The sequence below is a fragment of the Pteropus medius genome, unplaced genomic scaffold (genome assembly GCF_902729225.1).
Source record: "Pteropus medius unplaced genomic scaffold, Ma_sr-lr_union100, whole genome shotgun sequence".
In the NCBI taxonomy this organism is placed as follows: domain Eukaryota; kingdom Metazoa; phylum Chordata; class Mammalia; order Chiroptera; family Pteropodidae; genus Pteropus; species Pteropus medius.
In genome coordinates, this window is record NW_024342472.1 from 1,598,111 (window position 1) to 1,610,706 (window position 12,596).

The window sequence follows — 12,596 nt, forward strand, 5'->3', positions numbered from 1 at the left end:
CTTTTGCAGGTGGCTTTCCAGTTTTCCTAGCACCATTTATTGAAGAAGCTTTCCTTTATCCACTGTATGTTTTTGGCTTTTTCCTTGAAAATTATTTGCCCATATAAATATGAGTTTACTTCTGGACTCCCGATTCTGTTGCACTGGTCCTTGTGTTTGTTTTACTGTCAATACCGTGCTATTTGATTACTGTCGCTTCATAGTATAATTTGAAGTCGGGCAGAGTGATGTCTCCAGCCTTGTTCCTTTTTCTCAGGATGACTTTGCAATTCAGGGACGTTTGTGCTTCCATGAAATCTGATTTTTTTTTTGTTCTATTTCTTTAAAAAATGCCGATGGGTTTATGATGGGGGTTGCATTAAATCTGTATAATGCTTTAGGTAATATGGTCATTTTAACTATTTGGATTTTTCCAACCCAAGAACATGGAATATCTTTCCATTTCTTTGTATTTTCTTCGATTTCTTTTAACAGGGTCTTGTAGTTTTCATTATATAGGTACTTCACATGTTTTGTTAAATTTATTCCTAGGTATTTTATTCTTTTTGTTGCAATAGCAAAATAAATTATTTTTCCCACTTCTTTTTCTGACACTTCATTACTAGAGTATAGGAATGCTATGGATTTTTGAACATTGATTTTGTATCCAGAAAATTTACTGTATTCGGTTATTGATTTTAGGAGTGTTCCTATGGAGTCTTCAGAGTTTTCTATATAGAGAATCATGTCATCCACAAATAGTGACAGTTTGACATCTTTGTTTCATATTTGGATGCCTCTTATATCTTTCTCTTGTCCGATTGCACTTGCTAAGACTTCCAATGTTATATTAAATAACAGTGGCAATAGTGGACAGGCTTGCCTTGTTCCTGATCTTAGAGGGAAGGTTTTTAGTTTTTCACCTTCAAGTATAATGTTGGCTGAGGGTTTGTCATAGATGGTCTTTATTATGTTAAAGTACTTTCTTTCTATACCAATTTTTAAAAGTGTTTTGATCATAAATGGGTGCTGTATCTTGTTGAATGATTTCTGTATCTATTAATATTATCATATGAGTCTTCTTTTCTAATTTGTTTATGTAGTGTATCACATTAATCGATTTGCATATGTTGAACCATCCCTGTGCCTTGGGGATGAAGCCCAAATGATCGTGGCATATAATCTTTTTAACATGTTACTCTATTCGGTTCGCTAGTATCTTATTTAGGATTTTTGCATCTGTGTTAATGAGACATATTGGTCTATAGTTTTTTTGTTTTGTTTTGTTTTATCTTTATCAGGTTTTGGTATCAGAGTAATATAGACCTCATAAAATGAATTGGGAAGCATTACCTCCTCTTCGATTTTTTGGAACAGTTTGAGGAGAATAGGTATTAAATCTCCTTTGCATGTTTGATAGAATTCACTAGTGAAGCCATTTGGTCATGAACTTTTACTTTTCAGTAGATTTTTGATGATTGTTTCTATTTTCATACTACTGAACGGCGTATTTAGATTTTCTAGTTCTTCTTGATTCAGTCTAGGAAGATTGTATATTTCTAATTACTTGTCCAATTCTTCTATGTTGCTAAATTTGGTGTTATATACTTTTTCATAGTATTCTTGTGTGATCCTTTGTATTTTTTCAGTGTCTGTCGTAATTTCCCCTCTTTCATACATGATTTTGTTTATTTGTGTCCTTTCTCCTTTTTCTTTAGTGAAGGTCGCCAGGGATTTGTCAATTTTATTAAGTTTCTCAAAGAACCAGCTCTTTGTTGCATTTATTTATTTTTCTTTTTCTTTTTGGTTTTGTTTTCAATTTCATTTATTTCTTCTCTACTTTTGATTATTTCTTTTCTTCTGCTGACTTTAGGCTTCATTTTTTCTTCCTTTTCTAGTTTTTTAAGATGAAATGTTAGATTGTTTATTTGGGCTCATTCTTCTTTTTGGAGATAGGTCTGTAATGATATAAACTTTCATCTTATGACTGCTTTTGCCATGTCTCAAAAGTTTTGATATGTTGTACTATCGTTAACATTCGTTTCCAGGTATCTCTTGAACTCTCTTTTTATTTTTTCTCTGACTCAGTTATTCTTCAGTAGCATGTTTTTTAATCTTCATGTATTTGTGGTTCTTTCTGATTTCTTTTTGCAGTTGATCTCTAGTTTCAAAGCATTATGATCAGAGAATATGGTTGGTATGATTTCAACCCTCTTATATTTGTTCAGGCTATCTCTGTGCCCCAGTATGTGGTCAATTTTTGAGAATGTTCCATGTGCAGTAGAGAAGAATGAATAAGCAGTTGTTTTGGTATGGAAGGCTCTGTAAATGTCACTTATGTCCATTTGATCTAATGTGTCAATTAAGGATCAATAATCCTTAATTGATTTTGTTTGGATGATCTGTCCATATCCGACCGTGGGGTATTTAGGTCCCTTACTACGATAGTGTTTTGGTCTGTTTCTCCCTGTAGTTCTGTTAGTAATTTCTTTGCATATTTTGGGGCTCCCTGATTGGGAGCGTAGATATTAATGTGTTATGTCTTTTTGGTGAATGGTTCCATTTATCATTATGAAGTGTCCCTTAGTATCTTTCTTTACCTTTTCTTATTTGAAGTCTATTTCATCTGATATTATTACCACTACTCTCATTTTTCTCTAAATGTCATTTGCTTAAAATATCATTTTCCACCCTTTTATTTTGAGTCTATGTTTATCTTTGGAGTGGAGATGTGTTTCTTGGAGGCAGCATATGGTTGAGGTTTTTTTGTTTGTTTTGTTTTGTTTTGTTTTTTGATCCGTTTTGCAATTCTGTGCCTTTTTATTGTTGAGTTCAGTATATTTACATTTAGGGTGATAATTGAAATATGAGGTTTTCTTACACTCAGTTTATCTTTTGCTTTCTGGTAGCTCGATATTTCCATTGCTTCCTTGTTTTTTGTGTTTCTTTTTTCTCTATTTTGGTTTGCTTTTGTGGGTTTTCCCTCTGGTTCTTTTTGTTTTATGTTATATACTTCAGTTCTGAATTTTTAGTGTGTGGTTACCATTAAGAATATGAAAAGGATAGTTATATATATATTCGTCCATAATCTTCTGTGCATGTCTTAAGTCCATACCTCTTTGCAAATTTGGAGCTTTGAATCCTCCCCTTTTCATTCATTGTTATCTCTATTTGGCCTTATGTATCCTGAACATTAACTACTATCTTCCTATAGAGAATTCTCTTTTTATTATTTAAGCTTTCAATGCCCTGTTCTTAGTAAGGATTGCACTCCTCTACTCCTATTTGCCTGATAGTCACTTTCCTTCTAATTATATATATTTTTTTCTTTGTCATTTCGTTTTAAGTGAGCTGACCCCTTTCAGTATTTCCTGTAGTACAGGCCTCATAGTGGAGAATTCCCTCAATTTTTGTACATCTAGAAAGGTCTTAATTTCTCCTTCATATATAAAGGAGAACTTAGCTGCATACATTGTTCTAGGCCGGTAGTTCTTTTCACTTAATAATTTAAATATTTGATTCTATTCCTTTCTGGCTTTTAAGCTCTGCGCTGAGAAGTCCGATGATAATCTAATGGTTTTTCCTTTATATGTTACTGTTTTCTTCTCCCTGACTCCCCTGAGAATTCTCTTTGTCATTGATTTTTGATAACTTTAATATAATGTGTCTTGGTGAAGGCCTTTTGGGGTAGAGATAATTGCGTGTTCTGTTGACTTCTTGAATTCTAGGCTACATCTCCTTCCTTAGATTTGGGAAATTTTTGGCCATTATTTGTCTGAAAATGCCTTTTAGTCACTGCTCCTTTTCCTCACCTTCGATAATGCCCATTACTCTTATGTTTCCTCTCCTGATGGTATCAGATAGTTCTTGAATTTTTCTTTCATTATTTTTCATTCTTAGGTTTCTCCCTTCTTCCTTCTGATTTATTGCTAGATTTCTGTCTTTGATATCACTGATCTTTTCCTCCATTTGGTCGACTCTATTTCCCAAGCTGGATATTTCATTTTTCAACTCTTACAGTGTGTTTTTATTATCTCCAGAAGTTGTATTTGGTTCTTTTTGAGTGTTTCAATTTCCTTGCTAAAGAACTCATTTTGCTCATCTAGTTGTTTTTCAATTCCTGAAATTGTTGATATGATTCGTTTCAGATCTAATTGAATTTTTTCAGAAGTACCACCCTGTATACTCTGTCATTTAAGTAACATATTTCTATGTCTATAAGCTTATTTTCTGGAAATTTTCTCCTTCTTTCCGAGCTGCCTTGTCACCTTGGTTGTTCATGGTGTTTAATGGACTATTTCTCTGCCTGGATATTAATGGAAGTGTATTCTGTTGTGTTTTCTAGAAAGAAGATTTATTATATAAAGATCTCTTTTTAGCCTGCTGCAAAGAAGGCGCTTTTCTTTTGGTTTCCAATAGGTGGCATCTAAACTTCTTGAATCCCTGCTTTATATAAAGCCTTAATAATGTTTTTTTAATTTTTTTGTAGATATATATATTTTTTACACCTACAGTACCTGATCTTCCTAGGTGGTCTCCCAACCAAGTATTAACCAGGCCCAACCCTGCTTAGCTTCCAAGGTCAGACGGCATTGGGCGTGTTCAGGGTAGCATGGCTGTTAACTCTTGTAAATATTTAATCTCTCTCTCTACCCTCAGTTTCATTCCCTGTCAGTGTCAGTGACAATCTCGGCAGCGTTTGCTCAGATTCCCCTGGGTTTCCATGGTGATCGGTCTCAGGATGGTGCGGGAGGAGCAGCCCTCTGGGTTGGGATTTGAAGGCTGCGGCTCATCCTTAGTTTTGCAAACCTCAGCCAGTAAAAATCAACTGTTGTTTCTCTGTGGTCCTGTCCCACTTCTCCACCTTCTTCCCTGATGACTTGCCGCTGGTCACTTGGAGCTCACAGCTCTCCCAGGCAGGGCTGTTCAGGAAAGTTGCCTCACCTTCTCCCTTACACCTCCTCCTTCTGGAATCTCTGTCAGCTACAAGAGGCAGCTTCTTTATTTCTCCCAGTCCACTGCATGACACTCAGGGTTCTGACCTGTGATAGTTCTTATGTGCAGATCCCATACTCAGATATGCTGGTGTGCAGTTTGGGTGTTTTTTTGTTAAGTTTTAGATGTTCAGTTTACTGTTGTTTCAAGGGGAGAGATCTGAGGACGTCTCTCACTCTGCCATGTTTCTCAGAATCTCCTTCCTCAGTAACACTTCTATAAGTCTTTGGTTTTCTTTTATCCAGCTCTTCTATTAGGATTGAGCTTAGTGCTTATCTTTGCAGGTGGAGCCTCCTGGTTATTTCTTGGATGAAATTTAGAAATTCCTGTAGACAGGAATTTCAAGACACATGCCTAGAGCCAGAAGTGAGTGGTAAACACAGCAAATCGGTTTTGGAAGCCCTAGCTCAGCCACCACCTTCTTAAGAACCTGGTCGCCACTATTCTAGCCTACATTAATCACATTCTTCCTTCATTATCTCCTCCGTTAACAGTAGCAGCTCTCAACAAATGCATCTTGGCTGAGATGTGCATGGAACAAAGTTGTTGCATCCAACTCAGAGCCTATCAAAGAATACTGAAGATGCTCTGGGAAAAAAAGTTCTAACAACGATGTTCAATGTTAACTTGCCACATTTGTTTTAAAGTTTATTTTATCTGATATAAGTATCGCTACCCTGGCTTTTTTTTTCATTTTCATTTGCATGAAATATCATTTTCCATCCCTTTACTTTCAGTCTGTGGTTGTCATTTGATCTGAAGTGGATCTCTTGTAAACTGCATATGCATGAGTCTTGTTTTCTTATCCATTCCTATCTCATGTCTTTTTTTGTCTTTATTGAAATACAACAGAAAATTTGTTGCTTATATTTACATTGTACAATTCAATGAGTTTTTTTCCACTTATAGTTGGCATACAATAATATACGAGTTTCAGTTGTATAGCATAGTGATCAGAGATTCACATAACTCACAAGGTGATCACCCCACTAAATCTAGTACCCCTCTTCCCTCTTACATATCTATTACAGCATTATTAACCATCTTCCCCATGCTACACTCTACATCTTCATATCTATTCTGCAACTATCCATTTGTACCTCTTAATCACTTTCCTTTTTTTTGTCGTCCCCCAACCACCCTCCCATCTAGTAGTCCTCTAAATATTCTCTGTATCTATGAGTTTATTTCTACTTTTGTTGTTGTTGTTGATTTTGTTCTTTAGGTTCCATATGCATGTGAAATAATGTGATATTTGTCCTTCTTTATCTGACCAATTTCATTTAGTGCAATACCTTCTAAGTCCATCAAAGCAATATCTTTTTCCATCCATTTCCTTTTAGTCTCTGTGTGCCTTTTAATCTGAAGTGAGTCTCTTGTAGGCAGCATATGTAGGGGTCTTGTTTTCTTATTCATTGAGCCACTCTATCTTTTGGTTAGAGCACTTAATTCTTTCTGTTTGAGGTACTTGATTAGAGGAATATAGTTATTACCATTCTTTATTCCTGTTTTTGATATGTTTTTTTTTCCTTCTTAAAATGTCTCTCCAACATTTCCTGTAATACTGGCTTAGTGGTGATACATTCCTTTAGCTTATTTTTTTCTGGGAAGCTCTTTATCTGTCCTTCAACTCTAAATGATAGCTTTGCTAGATTAAGTATTCTTGCTTGTAGATACTAGGTTTTCACCATGTCAAAGATTTTGTGCCAAGCCCTTCTGCCCTGCATAGTTTCTTTTGAGAAATCAGCTGCCAGTCTTATGGGTGCTCCCTTGTAGGTGACTAACTGCTTTTCTCTTGCTACTTTTAAGATTTTCTCTTTGACTTTAACCTTTGGTATTTTAATTATGATGTGTCTTGGTGTGGATTCCTGATTGGATTCCTGATTTTTGGGATTCTATGAGCCTCCTGGGGTATGTCTATTTTCTTCACCAGGTTAGGAAAAATTTCCATCATTATTTCTTCAGATATATGTTCAACTTCTTGTTCTCCGTCTTCAGATACCCCTATAACATGGCTATCTTTACCTTTAATAGTGTCCCATAGGCTCCTTAAATTATTATTATAGTCTTGGCTTCCTTTTTCTTGCCATTTTGATTGAGTGTCCTTGGATTTTCCATCCTCTATATAGGTCATTTGATCCTCTTCTTTATCCATTCTCTTTATTTCATCTAATATACTCTTCATTTCATATAATGTGTTCTTCATATCTGTTTCCCTTTTATAATTTCCATTTCCATTTTTACATCTTTATCCCTTTGTTAAATTTTTCACTGAATTTATCTATACTTCCCATAAGTTCATTGAGAATCTTTATAACCAGTGATTTGAACTCTGCATCTGTTAGATTGCTTGACTCCATTATTTATGGATCTCTGTTCTCTTCTCTCATATGGTTTCTGCTTCTTTGTCTTCCCATTTTTGCTGCCTTTCTATGTCTGTTTCTATGTATTAAGAAAGGCTCCTAAGTCTTATTAGTGTAGATTTGTACAGTAGGCATACAGTGGCATAGTCCTGAGAGGGATTCAGCTGCAGGTCAAATTTAGCTCCAGCCCATGCCCCTCCAAGGCCATCTGTTAAGATTCAGCAAGCAATTCACAGATGCTGTGCTTGTAGTTGCCTCAAAAGGCCACACCAGAAACCGAGGCCAGTTGCCTCCAGTGTAAGTCTAGGTACTGCTCAGCAAGGAGCACCTGACTCACTGAGGATACACCTGGATGGGGCGAGTTGGGGGAGGCAGAGTTTCAGGGAATCCTCTGGGCAGAGAGACCTCTGTTATCCAGTTTTATGATGTCTCCGCCATGAAAGTGCTATGTCCATGCACTCCGAGGGTGGAGGGCTCAACAGGCAACAATGGATACCGCCAGCACTTCTGCACAGAGCGTGTCTTGCTTCGGCTCTCCAACAACTTGCTGCCTCCCTGTAAGTCCCTGGTGCCCTCTGCTTAGCCAAACTGGCACTGGTGCTTTGAGCGAGCAGGTTTGTCACCATGAACGTCCGTTCACGGACATGGCCCTTTTAAGAAGAGTGTACAGCTGCTGGCTGCTGTTTCCAGTGCAGCAGCCTCCGTCCTACTTAGCCACTTGGGACCAGGCAGCCTCGTGTTGTTATCCCCATCCTACCTTCTGCTGTTGCAGGGTGATTTCTTAGATTTCTTTCTAGTTGTATGGCTTGTTCATCTAGATCCTAGGTGATTTTTATTTTATTTTATTTTATTTTTGATGTTTGCTCCTTGTTTCTGTCACAACTTTGATTTGATCACCAGAGAGAACAGAGCCTCTATCATCTATGCCATTTTTTTTTATCGCCCTCTACCTCATGTCTTTTAATTGGAACATTTAATCCATCTACATTTAAAGTGATTATTGATAGGTATATATTTACTGCCATTTCATTATTTATATTTGTTTCTTCCTTTATTTTACACTCCCCGTTTTTTTTTTTTTTTACAGAAGTCCTTTTAACATTTTTTTTGTATTATGAGGTTATTGGTGATGAATTCTTTAAGTTTTTCTCTGTCTGGAAAGCTCTTTAACTCACCTTTCATTTTAATTGAAAGCCTTGCTGGGTAGATTATTTGCATTTGTAGATTCTTGTTTTTCATCTTTTAATATTTCTTGCCAATCCCTTCTGGCCTGCAAAGTTTCTGTTGAAAAATCAGCAGACATTCTTATGTGGATACCCTTGTAAGTAACTAGCTGCCTTTCTCCTGCTGCTTTTCAGATTCTTTCTTTGTCTTTGACTTTTGCCTTTTTAATTATGAATATGTCTTGCTGTGGGTCTGTTTGAATTCCTCTTGTTTGGGACTCTTTGTGCTTCCTGGACTTGTATGTCTAATTCCTTTGCCAAGTTAGGGAAGTTTTCTGTCATTATTTCTTCTAATAGATTCTCAGTCCTTTGCTCTCTCTCTTCTCTTCCACTACTACTATTATGAGGATATTGTTGTGCTTCATGTTGTCCCAGAGGTCTCTAAAACTATCCTCATTTTTAAAAATTCTTTTTTTCTTTTTGTTGTTCTGAATGGGCATTTTCTGCTACCTTGTCTCCAGTTTGCTGATTCAATCATCTGCTTCATCCAGTCTACTGATAAATCCTTAATTTCTGTCTGGTTCTTTTTTATAGAATCCTATGTTTGTTTTTATGCTTACTATCTTTCTGTTGTGGTTCCTACTGAGCTCGACCATGCTCCCCCTAAATTCATTGAGCATCCTTATAACCATTATTTTGAATCATGTCTCCGGTAGGTTGTTTGCATCCATTTAATTTAGCTTATTTTCTGGAGTTTTCTCCTGCTGTTTTGTTTGTGGCATATTCTTTGTTTCCTCATTTTATTGACCTCTCTGTGTTTGTTTCTATGTGTTAGGAATATTTATTTTGCCTCTCAGCCTTGGCCAGATGGTCTTATGTAGAAGGTGTCCTGTGTGTCCCAGTTGCACACTCTCCCCAGTCACCTATGCTGGGGCCTCTGAATGTAATCCTTGTGTGGGTTGTGTGTAATCTTCTGTTGAAGCTTAGCCTTTATTGGTGTTAGTACATCAGTGGATAGGATTACCCTTGGGCTGACTAACTGTGGGAATCGGTTGTGCCCACAAGGTATGAGTTGCTATGTGGGGCTGACCCCACCGAGTGGCACTTGTTCTAGCAGGCTTGTGTTTGTTGATACCACTCTCATGTACGCCACTTATTGGAGATGCTGGTCTAGTGCCAGCCTCCAGATGCACTGGTTTTCTGGCTCCGTGGGAGTGGCTCCCCAGTAGGCCAAGTTCAGCTGCTGCCTTTGATTGCTAAGGACTGCCTGGTGGGAGCTACAAAGCTATCCACAGATGTTTGTTGCTTATGCCGGATCTATAGGCAAGTGAATGAGACAATGTTTTAGGCTGTTGTCTGATTATCCCCAGTTTTTAGTTTGGGGCTGTTTAGTAATAGGACCAGTGCTCCTCAAGGCCTGACGATGCCTGTCAGTTGCCCATAAGTCTCTGAAACTGGAAGAGCCTCTAGGTGATATACAAGTTGGATGGTGCAGGGCCCCAGGAGTCACCTGGATCTATTGAGCATATTTCCCCCTGCCACTGCAGTGTCAGTTTACATGCTAGCACTGTTTCTGTCGCTCCCTATACAAGTTTCAGATTGTAGCAAGGTCAGCTGCTGCCTCTCTCAGGCCTGCGCAAACTCGATCTCTGTTTATGAATTACTGAAGCTCGTGGGAGTGAGTTTGTGGCCCACCACTTAAAGTTTCTCCCATATGGACAGGCTTTGTGTGGGCTGCACAAACTCAGTGCTGTTATATGCTGTTGAATTCATAATCCAAGGAAAGCACAGAATGGGACTGAGTTTTCTGGGAGCAGGCTTGCCACAGGTAATTTTTGGGTTAGGTAGGGCATTGTCTCAGTGATGCACAGGGCCATCAGGCCTATAAAGCACCAAATTTGCTGCCAGCTCTGGAACTGCAGGATCCCATGGAAGTCACATATCACTGTGAGACCTACTGCTGTCTGTGATGGGCTCACAAAACCCCTGAGATCTGTCCAAGTGATATTGTATCTTTTGGTGGCAGAAGTGGTTTTCCCATCACTGTCACTGTATTCCCTGAACTTTGATCACTTTGCTGGCCGAGGTCTATTGACTGCACAGAATGCACCATCCAGGCTGGGGGAAGGATAAGGGCCACTTTGTGGATTGGATGGGGCAGGATCTTAGGGAGTCAAGTGCTGTCAGGCCAATACATCCTCAGTTTTCTGCAACTTCTGTCTCTGCACTTTCCCGCAGTAGTCATAGATCCCAGTGAGACAAGTTGCTGTCTGGGGCGATTCCACAGACCTCCTACAACCTCCCAAGACACATTTCAGCTTGTACAGGCAGCAGTGGTCTGCCTACCACTATTTTCTCCAGAAAGTGCTCACTGCACTAGCCAAGGTCTGTTGCCTGCACAGGATGTGTAACCCCAGAGAAGGGCAAGTGGTGGTATGCTACCTGTCAATAGGCTGCAGGCACTTTTTGGCTTGGGTGAAGTGAGATCTCAGGGAGAAAAGGGCCATCAGGCCAATATAGGCCAATTTTGCTACAACTTCTGTGCTGCATGTTCCTGCTGTAGTCACAGATCACAGAGAGACCAGCTGCTATCTAGAGTGGTCCGACAGACCTCTGTGATACCCCCACATGATATTGCAGCTCTTCCAGGCAACAGAGATTTGTCTGCAACTGATTACCCCACAATGCTTGCACGGTGCTAGCCAGTTTTTTCTTGTGCAGAATGGGAGACCTGGAGGAGGAGCAAGGCAGTGGAAGTTGTGTGTCAAAGGGCCACTGAAGGAAATTTATGTGTTGAGTGGGATGGGGTCTCAGTAAGTCAATGGCCATCAGGTCAATACCATCTCAGTCTTGCTGCAACTTCTCATTCACAGGTTCCCACAGAAGTCCCAGATCACAGCAAGACCAGTTGCTGTCTGGAACTAGCCCACAGATCCCCAAGATCCACCCAAGTTTGTGTTAGTAGCAGTGATTTGCTTGAAACTGTCCCTGAAATGCAGGCTCAGAGCGCTGGCTACTTGCTGGGAACATTTGTCTCTGAAAGAGGGCAGGTATGGTAGCAACAAAAGCCCTGGGTGATCCGCACATTAGGTGGGTCTAGCCAATCTCCTCAGGATAGTGTGGCTTCTGAACGGGCTGCTTGGGAGGGATCTGCACAAGCATGCTGTCATGTTCTTTAGATTCCCCTGTAGAGGGCACAGGAATAAGGCACAATGGTGGCTGCCTGTCCAGCCCTCGTTCGGGTGCCAGATAATGCAGTCTTTCCCTGTATGTATCTTGCTTGAGCCGCTGACCTATCACTGGTGTCCTGGCTGTGTGTCTGCAGGCGACAGAGCTTGTGTGTGGGTCCTTTAAAGGGGCGCCTAGGATTTCAGTCTGCTTCCGTCTCACCTAGATGGCCAGAATCTCCTCTGGTTTTTACAGTCAGAACTTTTGGAAACTCCCTTTCTCTGGCTGGGACCCTGGACTGGGGAGCCCCCGAATGAGAGTAGGACCCCTCTCTCCTTTAGGGGAGCGTCTGCAGGCTCGCTCTCTTTGCCTATGTTTCTCCACCACCACAGATGTGGATCCAGCCCTATTCATGACTTTGCCCCTCCTACCAGCTTCAATGTGGCTCCTTCTTTATATTATTAGATATATGTGTTATGATCAGCTGGACTTCAGGTGATTCTCCACATTGATTATTTTATAATTTGGTTGTAGTTTCAATGCAGATCCGAGAGGAGTTGAACTCTGCTTTTACCTAGTCTGCCATTTTCCTCCTAATCTGGAAGAGTTTTAAATTTACAGAATTATTGTAAAGATAGTGCAGAGCGTTCTCATTTACTGCGTACCCAGTTTCCCTTTTTATTAATGTCTTATATTAGTATGATGCATTTTTCACAATTAATGAACCAATATAGATACATTATTATTAAATCCTTACTTTGTTCATATTTATTCAGTTTCCCTAATGTTTCTTTTCTGTTCCATGGTATTCCATTTAAGATACCACATTACATTTAGATACCACATCTCCTTAGGCTCTTTTGGGTTGTGACAGGTTTTCAGACTTGCCTTATTTTTCAGACTTTCAGACAGTTTTTCAGACTTCCCT

The 12,596-nt window shown here is 39.2% G+C and overlaps 1 pseudogene; it reads right to left on the reverse strand.

The window, feature by feature from the left end:
- Positions 1–4,484: 4,484 nt before the first annotated feature.
- LOC120604328 (uncharacterized) lies at positions 4,485–4,603 on the reverse strand (annotated as a pseudogene).
- Between the last annotated feature and the right edge of the window lie 7,993 nt (positions 4,604–12,596).